This window comes from Oncorhynchus kisutch, linkage group LG22 (assembly GCF_002021735.2).
Source record: "Oncorhynchus kisutch isolate 150728-3 linkage group LG22, Okis_V2, whole genome shotgun sequence".
NCBI lineage: Eukaryota > Metazoa > Chordata > Actinopteri > Salmoniformes > Salmonidae > Oncorhynchus > Oncorhynchus kisutch.
In genome coordinates, this window is record NC_034195.2 from 48,745,718 (window position 1) to 48,759,595 (window position 13,878).

Genomic DNA, 13,878 nt, shown 5'->3' on the forward strand with positions numbered 1-13,878 from the left:
AAATCAAGCACACAGCAATGCAATCTCCATATACAAACATTGGCAATAGAATGGCCCGTACTGAAGAGCTCAGTGACTTTCAACGTGGCACCGTTGTAGGATGCCACTTCTTTTTTCTTTCATGGAGAGGATTAGCTTTGATACTGCGGATAGAGTGTTGCTTCCATCAATGTAATTGTCTGCAACATTTCCAATCCACCATATATTTTTGGGGGATAAATATACCTACCTACCTACCTACCTACATACATACATACATACATACATACATACATACATACATACATACATACATACATACATACATACATACATACATACATACATACATACATATACAGTTTTTATTCCACAAACCCTACCACCCCTCCTCCAATTGGAGTAAACTAATAAACGATAAGACTTAGGCTTCTACCTTCAGTTTATACATCTTATACATATTTTACAGACACAATCCATTTTACAATAGTTATATTTTGTTTGTTTTTAGTCCTTCCTCTATATCTGATGTCCATCCAGTTTGATTTCTATTTGTAACTATGCTATTTCACAACATTTCTGAACCTATATTCATTTTACAGACCCTGTATGTTTTACATTGGTTCTCTTGTTATTAGTCCCACCCTTCAGCTCCTTTCAACCCCTCCCATCTATCTCTCAACACCATCCATTTTGGATTTCTAGCAGCCATATATTTTTCAACTGTGCTGTGATGCTTCACAAAAGTACTGAACCTTTCTATTCTCATAGCTTCTACAGATTGTAAAATAATTATTATATTATTGATCGATTGACGTTTCAAATAACCCAGTATTGCTATCTGCAGCGTTAGTTCTAGGTAAATGTTGCAATTCTTCAGCCATTCTTGGACCTGTGACCAAAAACGAGCTACATATGGACAATACCAAAATAAATTATCTAATGACTGCTTCCTCGCAGCAATATCTACAGAGCTGGGAACATTGAAGTTTTGAATTCGGTGTCGTTTTGCGTTTCAATTCATAAACCATCGAAAATCTCTTCCACCTTTCCAACAAGCCAGTTGGTCATATTTCTGCCATGCTAGAGCAGCCCCGGCCAACTGTAAGTGTTGTTATTGTGAAGTGGAAATGTCGAGGAGCAACAGCGGCTCAGCCGCAAAGTGGTAGGCCACACAAGCTCCCAGAACGGGACCGCCGAGTGCTGAAGCTCGTAGCATGTAAAAATTGTCTGTCTTCGGTTGCAACACTCACTACTGAGTTCCGAAATGCCTCTATAAGAAACGTCAGCAAGGAGACATCAGTTTCATGAAATGGGTTTCTGAGGCCGAGCAGCCGCAGCACACAAGCTTAAGATCACCATGCGCAATGCAAAGCATCGGCTGGAGTGGTGGAAAGCTCACCGCCATTGGACACAGTGGAAAGGCGTTCTGTGGAGCGATGACTCATGCTTCACCATCTTGCAGTCCAACGGACGAATCTGGGTTTTGGAATGAGATGTTCGACGAGAAGGTGTACTTTTGGTCATGTAGTGTACCTCCAAAGAAAGCATCAGGAACTGCATTGTCAGAAGCAAAGCTATTCGGTTGACTACTCTGCCTTTATTTAACTAGGAAAGTCAGTTAAGAACAAATTCTTACACCTCCATAAGTGTGATTCCATGATGTGATTCAATAGCTCCGAAATGAACCATCTTGGCTCTAGAAATGAACCATCTTGGCTCTAGAAATGAACCATCTTGGCACTAGAAATTAACCATCTTGGCTCTAGAAATGAACCATCTTGGCTCTAGAAATGAACCATCTTGGCTCTAGAAATGAACCATCTTGGCTCTAGAAATGAACCATCTTGGTTGTAAGATCAAGACGCATTGTCCAGTCTTTGGGGAGTTGGTTCACAAGCTATCGCCTGGCAGACGACTGGCTGGAAATGAAGAATGAATCACTTCTCACAGAATAGTCTGCGTGTCACGACTTCTGCCGAAGTCGGTCCCTCTCCTTGTTCGGGCGGTGTTCGGCGGTCGACGTCACCGACCTTCTAGCCATCGCTGATCCATTTTTAATTTTCCATCGGTTTTGTCTTCCTTCACACCTGGTTCCAATCCCATCAATTACATGTTGTGTATTTAACCCTCTGTTTCCCCTCATGTCCTTGTCGGTGATTGTTTGATTGTATGTTAAGTGTAGTTATGTTCTGGTGTGCGACGGGTTTTGTACCCACTTTTATTATTTTTGTATATTTCGTTTTTTTGAGTTTTGTGAGCACTTATTAAACAACTCTGTTTATACCAAGTTCATTCTCCTGCGCCTGACTTCCCTGCCACCAACACGCACCCATTACACTGAGTGCTTCACCAGCCCACAAGGTGGAATAAGTGGCATTAAGTGGCACTCTCCAGGAACAGGGTTGGAGTTAAAACCTACAGGACGGTAGCTCTCCAGGAACAGGGTTGGAGTTAAAACCTACAGGACAGTAGCTCTCTAGGAACAGGGTTGGAGTTAAAACCTACAGGACGGTAGCTCTCTAGGAACAGGGTTGGAGTTAAAACCTACAGGACGGTAGCTCTCCAAGAACAGGGTTGGAGTTAAAACCTACAGGACAGTAGCTCTCCAGGAACAGGGTTAGAGTTAAACCCTACAGGACGGTAGCTCTCCAGGAACAGGGTTGGAGTTAAAACCTACAGGACGGTAGCTCTCCAGGAACAGGGTTGGAGTTAAAACCTACAGGACAGTAGCTCTCTAGGAACAGGGTTGGAGAGCCCTGGCCACTTCCCGGTCATCATTTGGCAACTATTTTTGACTTGGTACTGGTACCCCATGTATATAGCCAAGCTATCATTGACTTGGTACTGGTACCCCATGTATATAGCCAAGCTATCATTGACTAGGTACTGGTACCCCATGTATATAGCCAAGCTATCATTGACTTGTTTCTGGTACCCCATGTATATAGCCAAGCTATCATTGATTTGGTTCTGGTACCCCATGTATATTGCCAAGCTATCATTGACTTGGTTCTGGTACCCCATGTATATAGCCAAGCTATCATTGACTTGGTTCTGGTACCCCATGTATATAGCCAAGCTATCATTGACTTGGTTCTGGTACCCCATGTATATAGCCAAGCTATCATTGACTTGGTTCTGGTACCCCATGTATATAGCCAAGCTATCATTGACTTGGTTCTGGTACCCCATGTATATAGCCAAGCTATCATTGACTAGGTACTGGTACCTCATGTATATAGCCAAGCTATCATTGACTAGGTACTGGTACCTCATGTATATAGCCAAGCTATCATTGACTAGGTACTGGCACCTCATGTATATAGCCAAGCTATCATTGACTAGGTACTGGTACCCCATCTATATAGCCATTGTGTATTTATTCCATGTGTTACTATATTTTTTTTAACTATTTACTTATTCTTTTCTATTATTATTATAAAAAATATATATATTGCATTCTGCATTGTTGGAAAGGCCCGTAAGTAAGAATTTCACTACTCACTAGTCTACACCTGTTGTTTTACGAAGCACGTGACAAATAAAGCGTTGTTTGAATAGGTAATAAACAGATAAAGGCAGTTGTTTAACCATTTTTGTCTCTCTGGATGACGGCACATGGTGGGTCAGGGAGTTGTTATCTACTTGGGGAGATGAACAATAGTCTACTTACACTGAATAAACATGAAATAAACATTCATAGAAAGTGTGTCACAGTTAGAAGAGCCGGCTACAGACAATAAAAGCATTAGTCATTCATTATTAGTAATTAGCATTAATTGGACTGACGGAGAAGTGAAAGTGGCGCGTGTTTGGGTGTGTGTTTGTTTAGAGTGTTTGTGCATGCATCTGTGTGTGTTTCTGGAAAGTGAACGCGGTGCTTGTTTGTGTGTGTATGGAAGAATGGGGAAAGGGGTCATTGAATACACTATGAATGAATGGAGCTTGTCTGACAAGGGGACAGAGTGGAGGAGGTTGGGTACATGGGTGGGAATGTAATTGCAGTAAAGCATTGGGGCTGCAGGGTGGCCTAGTGGTTAGAGCGTTGGACTAATAACCTGAAGATTGCAAGTTCAAACCCCTGAGCTGACAAGGTACAAATCTTTCGTTCTGCCCCTGAACACTGTTCCTAGGCCGTCATTGAAAATAAGAATTTGTTCTTAACTGACTTGCCTAGTTAAATTAAGGTAAAATAAAAATTTGTTTGGCTTGAATATGAACGTCTCAAATAGCCTACACGGGGAATATTATAATGACATTTTTGTATTATAGTTACATTTTGAGAAAATAGAGTAACCTATATATTGTTGTCAATTAAACGAAAGAACCATTTGATTTGTACCATTATATTTTGAGAAATCGTATTATGTGTGACATTTCTCATGTGAAACACATTACTTGATTTCGAACAACTGACAGGTCCAAATATGCTCCAATCACCAGAGTTATGTGCGTATAAACGTTTCACACATTACGCATTGGCCACTGCACTGCTCCGTCTCTCTCTCCGGTTATGTGATAACAAGGATTTGTGAAAACCTTCAGCGAAGGTAAATAACATGCCTGTCACATTTTGGGTAAAGTGTGAGTCGGGTTGACTCTATTATTTGATAACCCCCCGACAAAATTAACAAATGATGCCAGGGAAAGTCGAACACTTGCCAGCTGTCCACTGGACCAGCCACACAGATGCACACACATATGTACAGGGCTGTACACCTGTTTTGAGTAACATACCACATGAGTAGGCCTACCACACAAGAAGTAGCCGAAATACTGTTCTCTGTCAATTTCTACACAGCATGTAATTTCTTTGCGTCCGGCAATTGAATGCGCCAAATGAGTTTTTGCCTACAGACAACATCCATCCCTTGTTCCCATGCATAAACTACTCAAGTGAATGACAGCGACATCCGACTCCGAACCTGTCTTTAGGTTGTTATGGCATAAAACATAATTTACTCACCTAACCTGCAGTCTCTGTGGTGCACTCTCTCTCCCAGGTGCTTGCAGTAGGCTAGTAGACTGATATATTTCCCCTGTGTGTATTTTCGTTGCTGCCTGGTCCGTCGGTTCAGAGACTCGATCTCTCTATAACACCAGTTCACAATAGCGCATGAGCCGCGGCACCTTTAAAGCGCGCGCACTGCAGCGCCGCTGCCGACAGATGGTGGTTGAACACTGAATCATTTTGTCAAAATAGGTTTCAAAATGTAAAATATGTCCCGCTGCTACTGTCAACATCACAGATGGGGAACATCTGTATGGGGTAAAGGATCATGTAAGCTAAAGTCATTTTACATGCTGCGTTTTATAAATTATTCCCTGTTACTATTGTTTTAATCCTCTTCTTGAAATTAGAGGGGTGAGTGAAGTGCTTTGCTATACTTTCTCCATTTATAAACTTTTGTTGGATTCATGCATAACGATGTATTATAATGGGAATGCGCGAACAAAAACAGCATTCACCATAAACAGAAAGTAAAATTAGGTTAATTCCTTCCCCCTTCAGGCATAAACTGTAGGCGTATACATTTGTGCCATTAAATGATTAAGTCTCATAAGAAAAATGTTCTGAAACAGAATGCATCATATCACCAGCAGGAGTGAAGTACCATATTCCCTACATAGTGCACTACTTTAGACCAGAGCCCTATGATCCCTGGTCAAAAGTAGTGCACTATATAAGGAATAGGTTGCCATTTGGGGCAAATCCTGACTCTGAGCTGCTTCCGAGCTGTTCAGCCATCAGCAGGACCTTTTAAGCTATCTAGTCAGGCAGGAAGCCCTAATGTCTCCAGCGCCTCCCATTGTCCTAATGTCTCCTCTACTGTAGCCTCCCATTGTCCTGATGTCTCCTCTACTGTAGCCTCCCATTGTCATAATGTCTCCTCTACTGTAGCCTCCCATTGTGCTGATGTCTCCTCTACTGTAGCCTCCCATTGTCCTGATGTCTCCTCTACTGTAGCCTCCCATTGTCCTGATGTCTCCTCTACTGTAGCCTCCCATTGTCCTAATGTCTCCTCTACTGTAGCCTCCCATTGTCCTGATGTCTCCTCTACTGTAGCCTCCCATTGTCCTGATGTCTCCTCTACTGTAGCCTCCCATTGTCCTGATGTCTCCTCTACTGTAGCCTCCCATTGTCCTAATGTCTCCTCTACTGTAGCCTCCCATTGTCCTGATGTCTCCTCTACTGTAGCCTCCCATTGTCCTGATGTCTCCTCTACTGTAGCCTCCCAGTGTCCTGATGTCTCCTCTACTGTAGCCTCCCATTGTCCTGATGTCTCCTCTACTGTAGCCTCCCATTGTCCTGATGTCTCCTCTACTGTAGCCTCCCATTGTCCTGATGGCCTGGTGGCTGTGGTGGTCTGGTCATGTGACTCTAGAAAGAGAGATACATTTCCTGTCAATTCCATCTGGAGCGAGTCACACTCAACCAGGCATGGCCATTCATAGCATGCCGATGTTAGAACACACGCATTATCACTGGTTTAGCACGGGAAGCCATCTGTAGTCTGCCAGGATGGAACCGTAGAATCATAATGATTCATTCTAATTCTATGTATGGAATCAACCACCAGGCACTCTAGTGATTCTACTGGAGATGCTCTCCACTGTCTTCATGCAAGTTACTGTGGTTTAATGTTACTCTGTCATTACTGAACAAGGGATTAAATAAAACTGGTTTGGCAAAATAGCAACACAATCCCTTAATTTAGCTTTAACTACCACACAGTGCGGACACACATGCAATCTGTTTTGCTGCGAGGCATTTTGATCTGTGGTTGTGTTGAGAACTGGAGCATGTCCTGATAAAATAAGGATGCCGTTGGATAACAGAAAGAGACATCTCTTTCCTCCTCTCATCTCCAAGTTATAGGTTCTGTTCTGACTCATCATGATGTAATGTGAGGCTACAGATATTATCTTTGTGGAAAAGACACAACACAACCAAAGCGGTCCAGAAGGAGAGAATACCTGGGAAATGGTCTCTATGCTCCACTAGTCTTCCAAACATCCTACTGCTGTTCTGATTCAGAAATGGTAACATTGGGCAATTTAATTTGCTGTTATTGTATAAAAAACTATACTCAAACGCACACTGTTAGAAAAAAGGGTTCCAAAAGGGCTCTTTGGCTGTCCCCATAGGAACACCCTTTTGGTTCCAGGTAGAACCCTTTTGGGTTCCATGTAGAACCCTTTCCTCAGAGGGTTCTACATGGAACCCAAAAGGGTTCTACCTGGAACCAAAAGGGTTCTACCTGGAACCAAAAAGGGTTCATCAAAGGGTTATTCAATGGGGATAGCCAAAGAACCCATTTAGGGTATAGATATCACCTTTTAGGGTATAGATATCACCTTTTAGGGTATAGATATCACCTTTTAGGGTCTAGATATCACCTTTTAGGTCTAGATAGCACCTTTTAGGGTATAGATATCACCTTTTGGGGTCTAGATAGTACCTTTCTTTCTAAGAGTGCAGGCATACAATAAAAACACAATAACCGTATCACACAAGAATAGATCAAAACATGACAATACCAGGATCTTATAATATATCCAACCATAACTATACTAGACATAAAGTGTAACAGTCTGTGTCTTCAGTCCTCCTCTCCTGTACACCGTAGCCATACGCATGATCTATTGTTAAGGGACCAGGGAAATGACTAGCCAATAATTAAGGCCTACTGTTATCACAGCATTATTAGTCATTCAATTTCATTAATGGGAATGTCCGTTCTAGAACTTTTATTTCTATGTCTTCGTTCCTCTCCTCCTGCACACTCCTATTCATTATCAGTTGAAAGGGGCCTAGGGAGTTGTGCCTGCCACCCGGCCCACATCCTCCCAGAGCCACATTAAGAAATACCGTTATTGTCCTCCCCTCCTCTCAGACTGCCTGCAGACATGTCTGTGGATCATCTCAATCCAATTAAAATATTCACTTAATTTCCTTCTGCATGAAAATGATCTGGAACATACTCTGAGGAGTATCACTCTATGAGTTAATGTGTAGAGTATTGGTAGCTATAGGGATGTATGGCCCTCTAGCATGCTCCCACGTGAACTCATTGTTGAGACACAGAATAGGTCCTGTTTATGTCCCTTCCTGGGGTCGAATCAGGGGTCCTGAAGAACAACACTTCATACTCAAACACCATCAAAAACAGAGAGTCAGAAAAGCCAAGAAATGTATACATGTACCTTATTCATCTGTTTGATGACGCTGAAGGAGGCATTATGAATCTGGCGCATGCAAACAGAGAAAGCTGGCGTCATCACCCGGCAGGAAACAGGTCCCTTTTCCTGAATGAATCAGTGTTTCCCTGCCTTACTAAAACAATAAGCTAGAGAGATGCAGAGTAGGGGGATGAACACAGAGAAGAGAGATGAACACAGAAGGGAGATGAACACAGAGAAGGGAGATGCACACAGAGAAGAGAGATGAACACAGAAGGGAGATGCACACAGAGAAGGGAGATGCACACAGAGAAGGGAGATGCACACAGAGAAGGGAGATGCACACAGAGAAGGGAGATGCACACAGAGAAGGGAGATGCACACAGAGAAGGGAGATGCACACGGAGAAGGGAGATGCACACACACAAGAACCACCGCCATCAAGTAAGGCGTCAAGCCGACTATGAAACAACCAGGCTGGCATTCTGATGAATGTGATCCTATAACTAGATCAGAACCAAAGACCACCGAGCTGAGGCACACACACACACACACACACACACACACACACACACACACACACACACACACACACACACACACACACACATGTAGTTTGAATTTTGTTTGGGCAATACAGTGCATTAAAACTAAAAGCAGATTTACCTAGCTCGGTGGACACCCTAGGAAACTCAAGAGTTAACCAATCCCGTGAAAGGATTAGGCAACTCAGGTGTCTATACTTCAACAGCAAGTTAATGAAGTAAGGCCTTGTAAATGTAGAGATCTACTGGTCTTTAGCGAAGTTCAGCAACCTTTTGATACAGGATACAGTGATTTGATTTGACACTGTCACCTGTAACAAAATTAAGGGCACTATGGTAGATGGCATCTAAATGTTTAAGAGTAGCATCAGCTGCACTTTGATATATAATATCACCATAATCAACAACAGATCAAAAGGTTGACTGAATAATCTGCTTCCTACTGCTTAGAGAAAGACACCATCTGCTTCCTACTGCTCAGAGAAAGACACCATCTGCTTCCTACTGCTCAGAGAAAGACACCATCTGCTTCCTACTGCTTAGAGAAAGACACCATCTGTTTCCTACTGCTTAGAGAAAGACACCATCTGCTTCCTACTGCTTAGAGAAAGACACCATCTGCTTTCTACTGCTTAGAGAAAGACACCATCTGCTACCTACTGCTTAGAGAAAGACACCATCTGCTACCTACTGCTCAGAGAAAGACACCATCTGCTACCTACTGCTCAGAGAAAGCCACCATCTGCTACCTACTGCTCAGAGAAAGACACCATCTGCTTCCTACTGCTCAGAGAAATACACCATCTGCTTCCTACTGCTTAGAGAAAGACACCATCTGCTTCCTACTGCTCAGAGAAAGACACCATCTGCTTCCTACTGCTCAGAGAAAGACACCATCTGCTTCCTACTGCTCAGAGAAAGACACCATCTGCTTCCTACTGCTCAGAGAAAGACACCATCTGCTTCCTACTGCTTAGAGAAAGACACCATCTGCTTCCTATTGCACAGAGAAAGACACCATCTGCTTCCTACTGCTCAGAGAAAGACACCATCTGCTTCCTACTGCTCAGAGAAAGACACCATCTGTTTCCTACTGCTCAGAGAAAGACACCATCTGCTTCCTACTGCTCAGAGAAAGACACCATCTGCTTCCTACTGCTCAGAGAAAGACACCATCTGTTTCCTACTGCTCAGAGAAAGACACCATCTGCTTCCTACTGCTCAGAGAAAGACACCATCTGCTTCCTACTGCTCAGAGAAAGACACCATCTGCTTCCTACTGCTCAGAGAAAGACACCATCTGCTTCCTACTGCTCAGAGAAAGACACCATCTGCTTCCTACTGCTCAGAGAAAGACACCATCTGCTTCCTACTGCTCAGAGAAAGACACCATCTGTTTCCTACTGCTCAGAGAAAGACACCATCTGCTTCCTACTGCTCAGAGAAAGACACCATCTGCTTCCTACTGCTCAGAGAAAGACACCATCTGTTTCTGTAAAAAAAAAAATCTAACTTTAAATCTTATCTTCTTACTTCTTAACCTATGTTTTTAAACGTCAAATCCATATCAATCCGAATGCCGAAGTGTTTATATGCGGGGAACACGTTTGATTGGAGAACAATCTACTGTTAACATGTAGTTCATCTGAAACATTCTTACAAAAGTTTGAAAACAACATGTATTTAATTTTGCCTGTATTAAGCACAAGGGATTCCTGCATAGCTATAACATCTGACTGTAGTTTAGACACAGCCATATCAACAGTCAGGGTAATAGCATACATAATAGTAGCATCCACATATAGATTAAGTTTACAATTTTGTACAGATGGTGTTTATATAAACTCAGCAAAAAAAGAACCCCTTTTTCAGGACCCTGTCTTTCAAAGATCATTCGTAAAAATCCAAATAACTTCACAGATCTTCATTGTAAAGGGTTTAAAAACTGTTTCCCATGCTTGTTCAATGAACCATAAACAATTAATGAACATGCACCACTAACAGCTTACAGACGGTAGGCAATTAAGGTCACAGTTATGAAAAATTAGGACACTAAAGAGGCCTTTCTACTGACTCTGAAAAACACCAAAAGAAAGATGCCCAGGGTCCCTGCTCACCTGCGTGAACGTGCCTTAGGCATGCTGCAAGGAGGCATGAGGACAGCAGATGTGGCCAGGGCAATAAATTGCAATGTCCATACTGTGAGACGCCTAAGACAGCGCCTCAGGGAGACAGGACGGACAGCTGATCGTTCTCGCAGTGGCAGACCATGTGTAACAGCACATAGCAGCACCCACAAGTAGCACGCACTCCAGCATATATTTCTCACTGGTCACCCCCAAAGCCAATTCCTCCTTTGGTCATCTTTCCTTCCAGTTCTCTGCTGCCAATGACTGGAACAAACTGCAAACATCTCTGGAGCTGGAGACTCATATCTCCCTCAGTAGCTTTAAGCACCAGCTGTCAGAGCAGCTCACAGATCACTGCACCTGTACATAGCCCATCTGTAAACAGCCCATCTATCTACCTACCTCATCCCCATACAGTTTTTATTTATTTATCTTGCTCCTTTGCACCCCAGTATCTCAACTTGCACATTCATCTTCTGCACATCCACCATTCCAATGTTTAATTGCTATATTGTAATTACTTCACCACCATGGCCTATCTATTGCCTTAACTCCCTTATCTTACCTCATTTGCACTCACTGTATATCGACTTTTTGTTTTCTTTTGTTCTACTGTATTATTGACTATGTGTAACTCTGTGTTGTTGTGTGTCAAATTGCTATGCTTTATCTTGGCCAGGTCGCTGTTACAAATGAGAACTTGTTCTCAACTGGCCTACCTGGTTAAATAAAGGTTAAATATATATTTATTTTTTTAAACAACACACCTGCGGGACAGGTACAGGATGGCAACAACAACTGCCCGAGTTACACCAGGAACGCACAATCCCTCCATCAGTGCTCAGACTGTCCGCAATAGGCTGACAGAGGCTGGACTGAGGGCTTGTAGGCCTGTTGTAAGACAGGTCCTCACCAGACATCCCCGGCAACAACATCCTCCTCCCTCATGTGGTACCCTTCCTGCAGTCTCATCCTGACATGACCCTCCAGCATGGCAATGCCACCAGTCATACTGCTTGTTCTGTGTGTGATTTCCTGCAAGACAGGAATGTCAGTGTTCTGCCATAGCCAGTGAAGAGCCCGGATCTCAATCCTATTGAGCACGTCTGGGACCTGTTGGATCGGAGGGTGAGGGCTAGGGCCATTCCCCCCAGAAATGTCTGGGAACTTGCATGTGCCTTGGTGGAAGAATGGGGTAACATCTCACAGCAAGAACTGGCAAATCTGGTGCAGTCCATTAGGAGAAGATGCACTGCAGTACTTAATGCAGCTGGTGGCCACACCAGATACCGACTGTTACTTCTGATTTTGACCCCCCCTTTGTTCAGGGACACATTATTCCATTTCTGTTAGTCACATGTCTGTGGAACTTGTTCAGTTTATGTCTCAGTTGTTGAATCTTGTTATGTTCATACAAATATTTACACATGTTAAGTTTACTGAAAATAAACACAGTTGACAGTGAGGACATTTATTTTTTTGCTGAGTTTAAATACTGAAGAGAACAGGACCCAATATCGACACCTGGGGTTCACCTTTATGTACTTCAAGAAATTCAGACTTAACCCCATCAATCACCAGTTCTGTCACTATAAGATAATCATGAACAGGCAACCATAAACAGGCATCAGAGCTCAGGCCTTTCGAGGACAACTTATTCATTAAAACAACATCACCAATATCAAAAGCTTTAGGCAGGTCCACAAACAAAGCAGCACATGTCATTTTAGTGTCTAAAGCGTTGACAAGGTCAATAACTACTAAAGTTGTAGCTGTAATAGCGCTGTGCTCGGGACTAAACCCTGATTTGGTTTACATTCTAAATACAAAAAAAGAGCAAAGTTTACCAAGGATTCAAGAATCTTAGCTAGACAAGAAAGCCTTGAAATGGGTCGATAATGACTAAGATGACCCCTGACCCCCTCTCTTATGGAGCGAGAACTGATTTTCATCCTTTTGGAATATTTCTGTTAAATAAAAAAATGCGGCGCGTTTTGACATGATTAACCACAATGAGAAAGGTGGGTGGGACACACCACCCTACTGCTTAAAGCCAGAACTGCAGTCACTTACACACAACTGTCTGACAGATAACTCTCTTCTTTATGCTTATGACACGTCGTAGAAAAGATAAGCCTCGTCCAATCTATTTACTGTCGTCCGCTGTTTCAACATTGTCAAGCCGTACAATATACAGTGTACAAATTCCTATGGGACCAATGATGGTGTATATACATACGTATGTCTAGGTCTGTGTATGGGACTAGAGTATAGAGAGGCAAGGGCTGATATAGCCTAATGTATAAGAGCCATCATCTAAACCTGTGTTTCCCAAACTCGGTCCTGGGGCCCCTCCTGGGTGCATGTCTTGGTTTTTGCGCAGAACCGAGTTTGGGAAACGCGGATCTAAACAACTCATCCCCCCCTATTCATCATTATCTATCTAAACAACTCATCCCCCCCATTCATCATTATCTATCTAAACAACTCATCCCCCCCTATTCATCATCATCTATCTAAACAACTCATCCCCCCCTATTCACCATCATCTATCTAAACAACTCATCCCCCCTATTCACCATCATCTATCTAAACAACTCATCCCCCCCTATTCATCATCATCTATCTAAACAACTCATCCCCCCTATTCATCATCATCTATCTAAACAACTCATCCCCCCTATTCATCATCATCTATCTAAACAACTCATCCCCCCTATTCACCATCATCTATCTAAACAACTCATCCCCCCCCCATTCATCATCATCTATCTAAACAACTCATCCCCCCTATTCATCATCATCTATCTAAACAACTCATCCCCCCCCTATTCATTATCATGTATCTAAACAACTCATCCCCCCCTATTCATCATCATCTATCTAAACAACTCATCCCCCCTATTCATTATCATCTATCTAAACAACTCATCCCCCCTATTCACCATCATCTATCTAAACAACTCACCCCCCCCCCTATTCATCATCATCTACCTAAACAACTCATTCCCTATCCAATATTGACTTCAAAACAAATG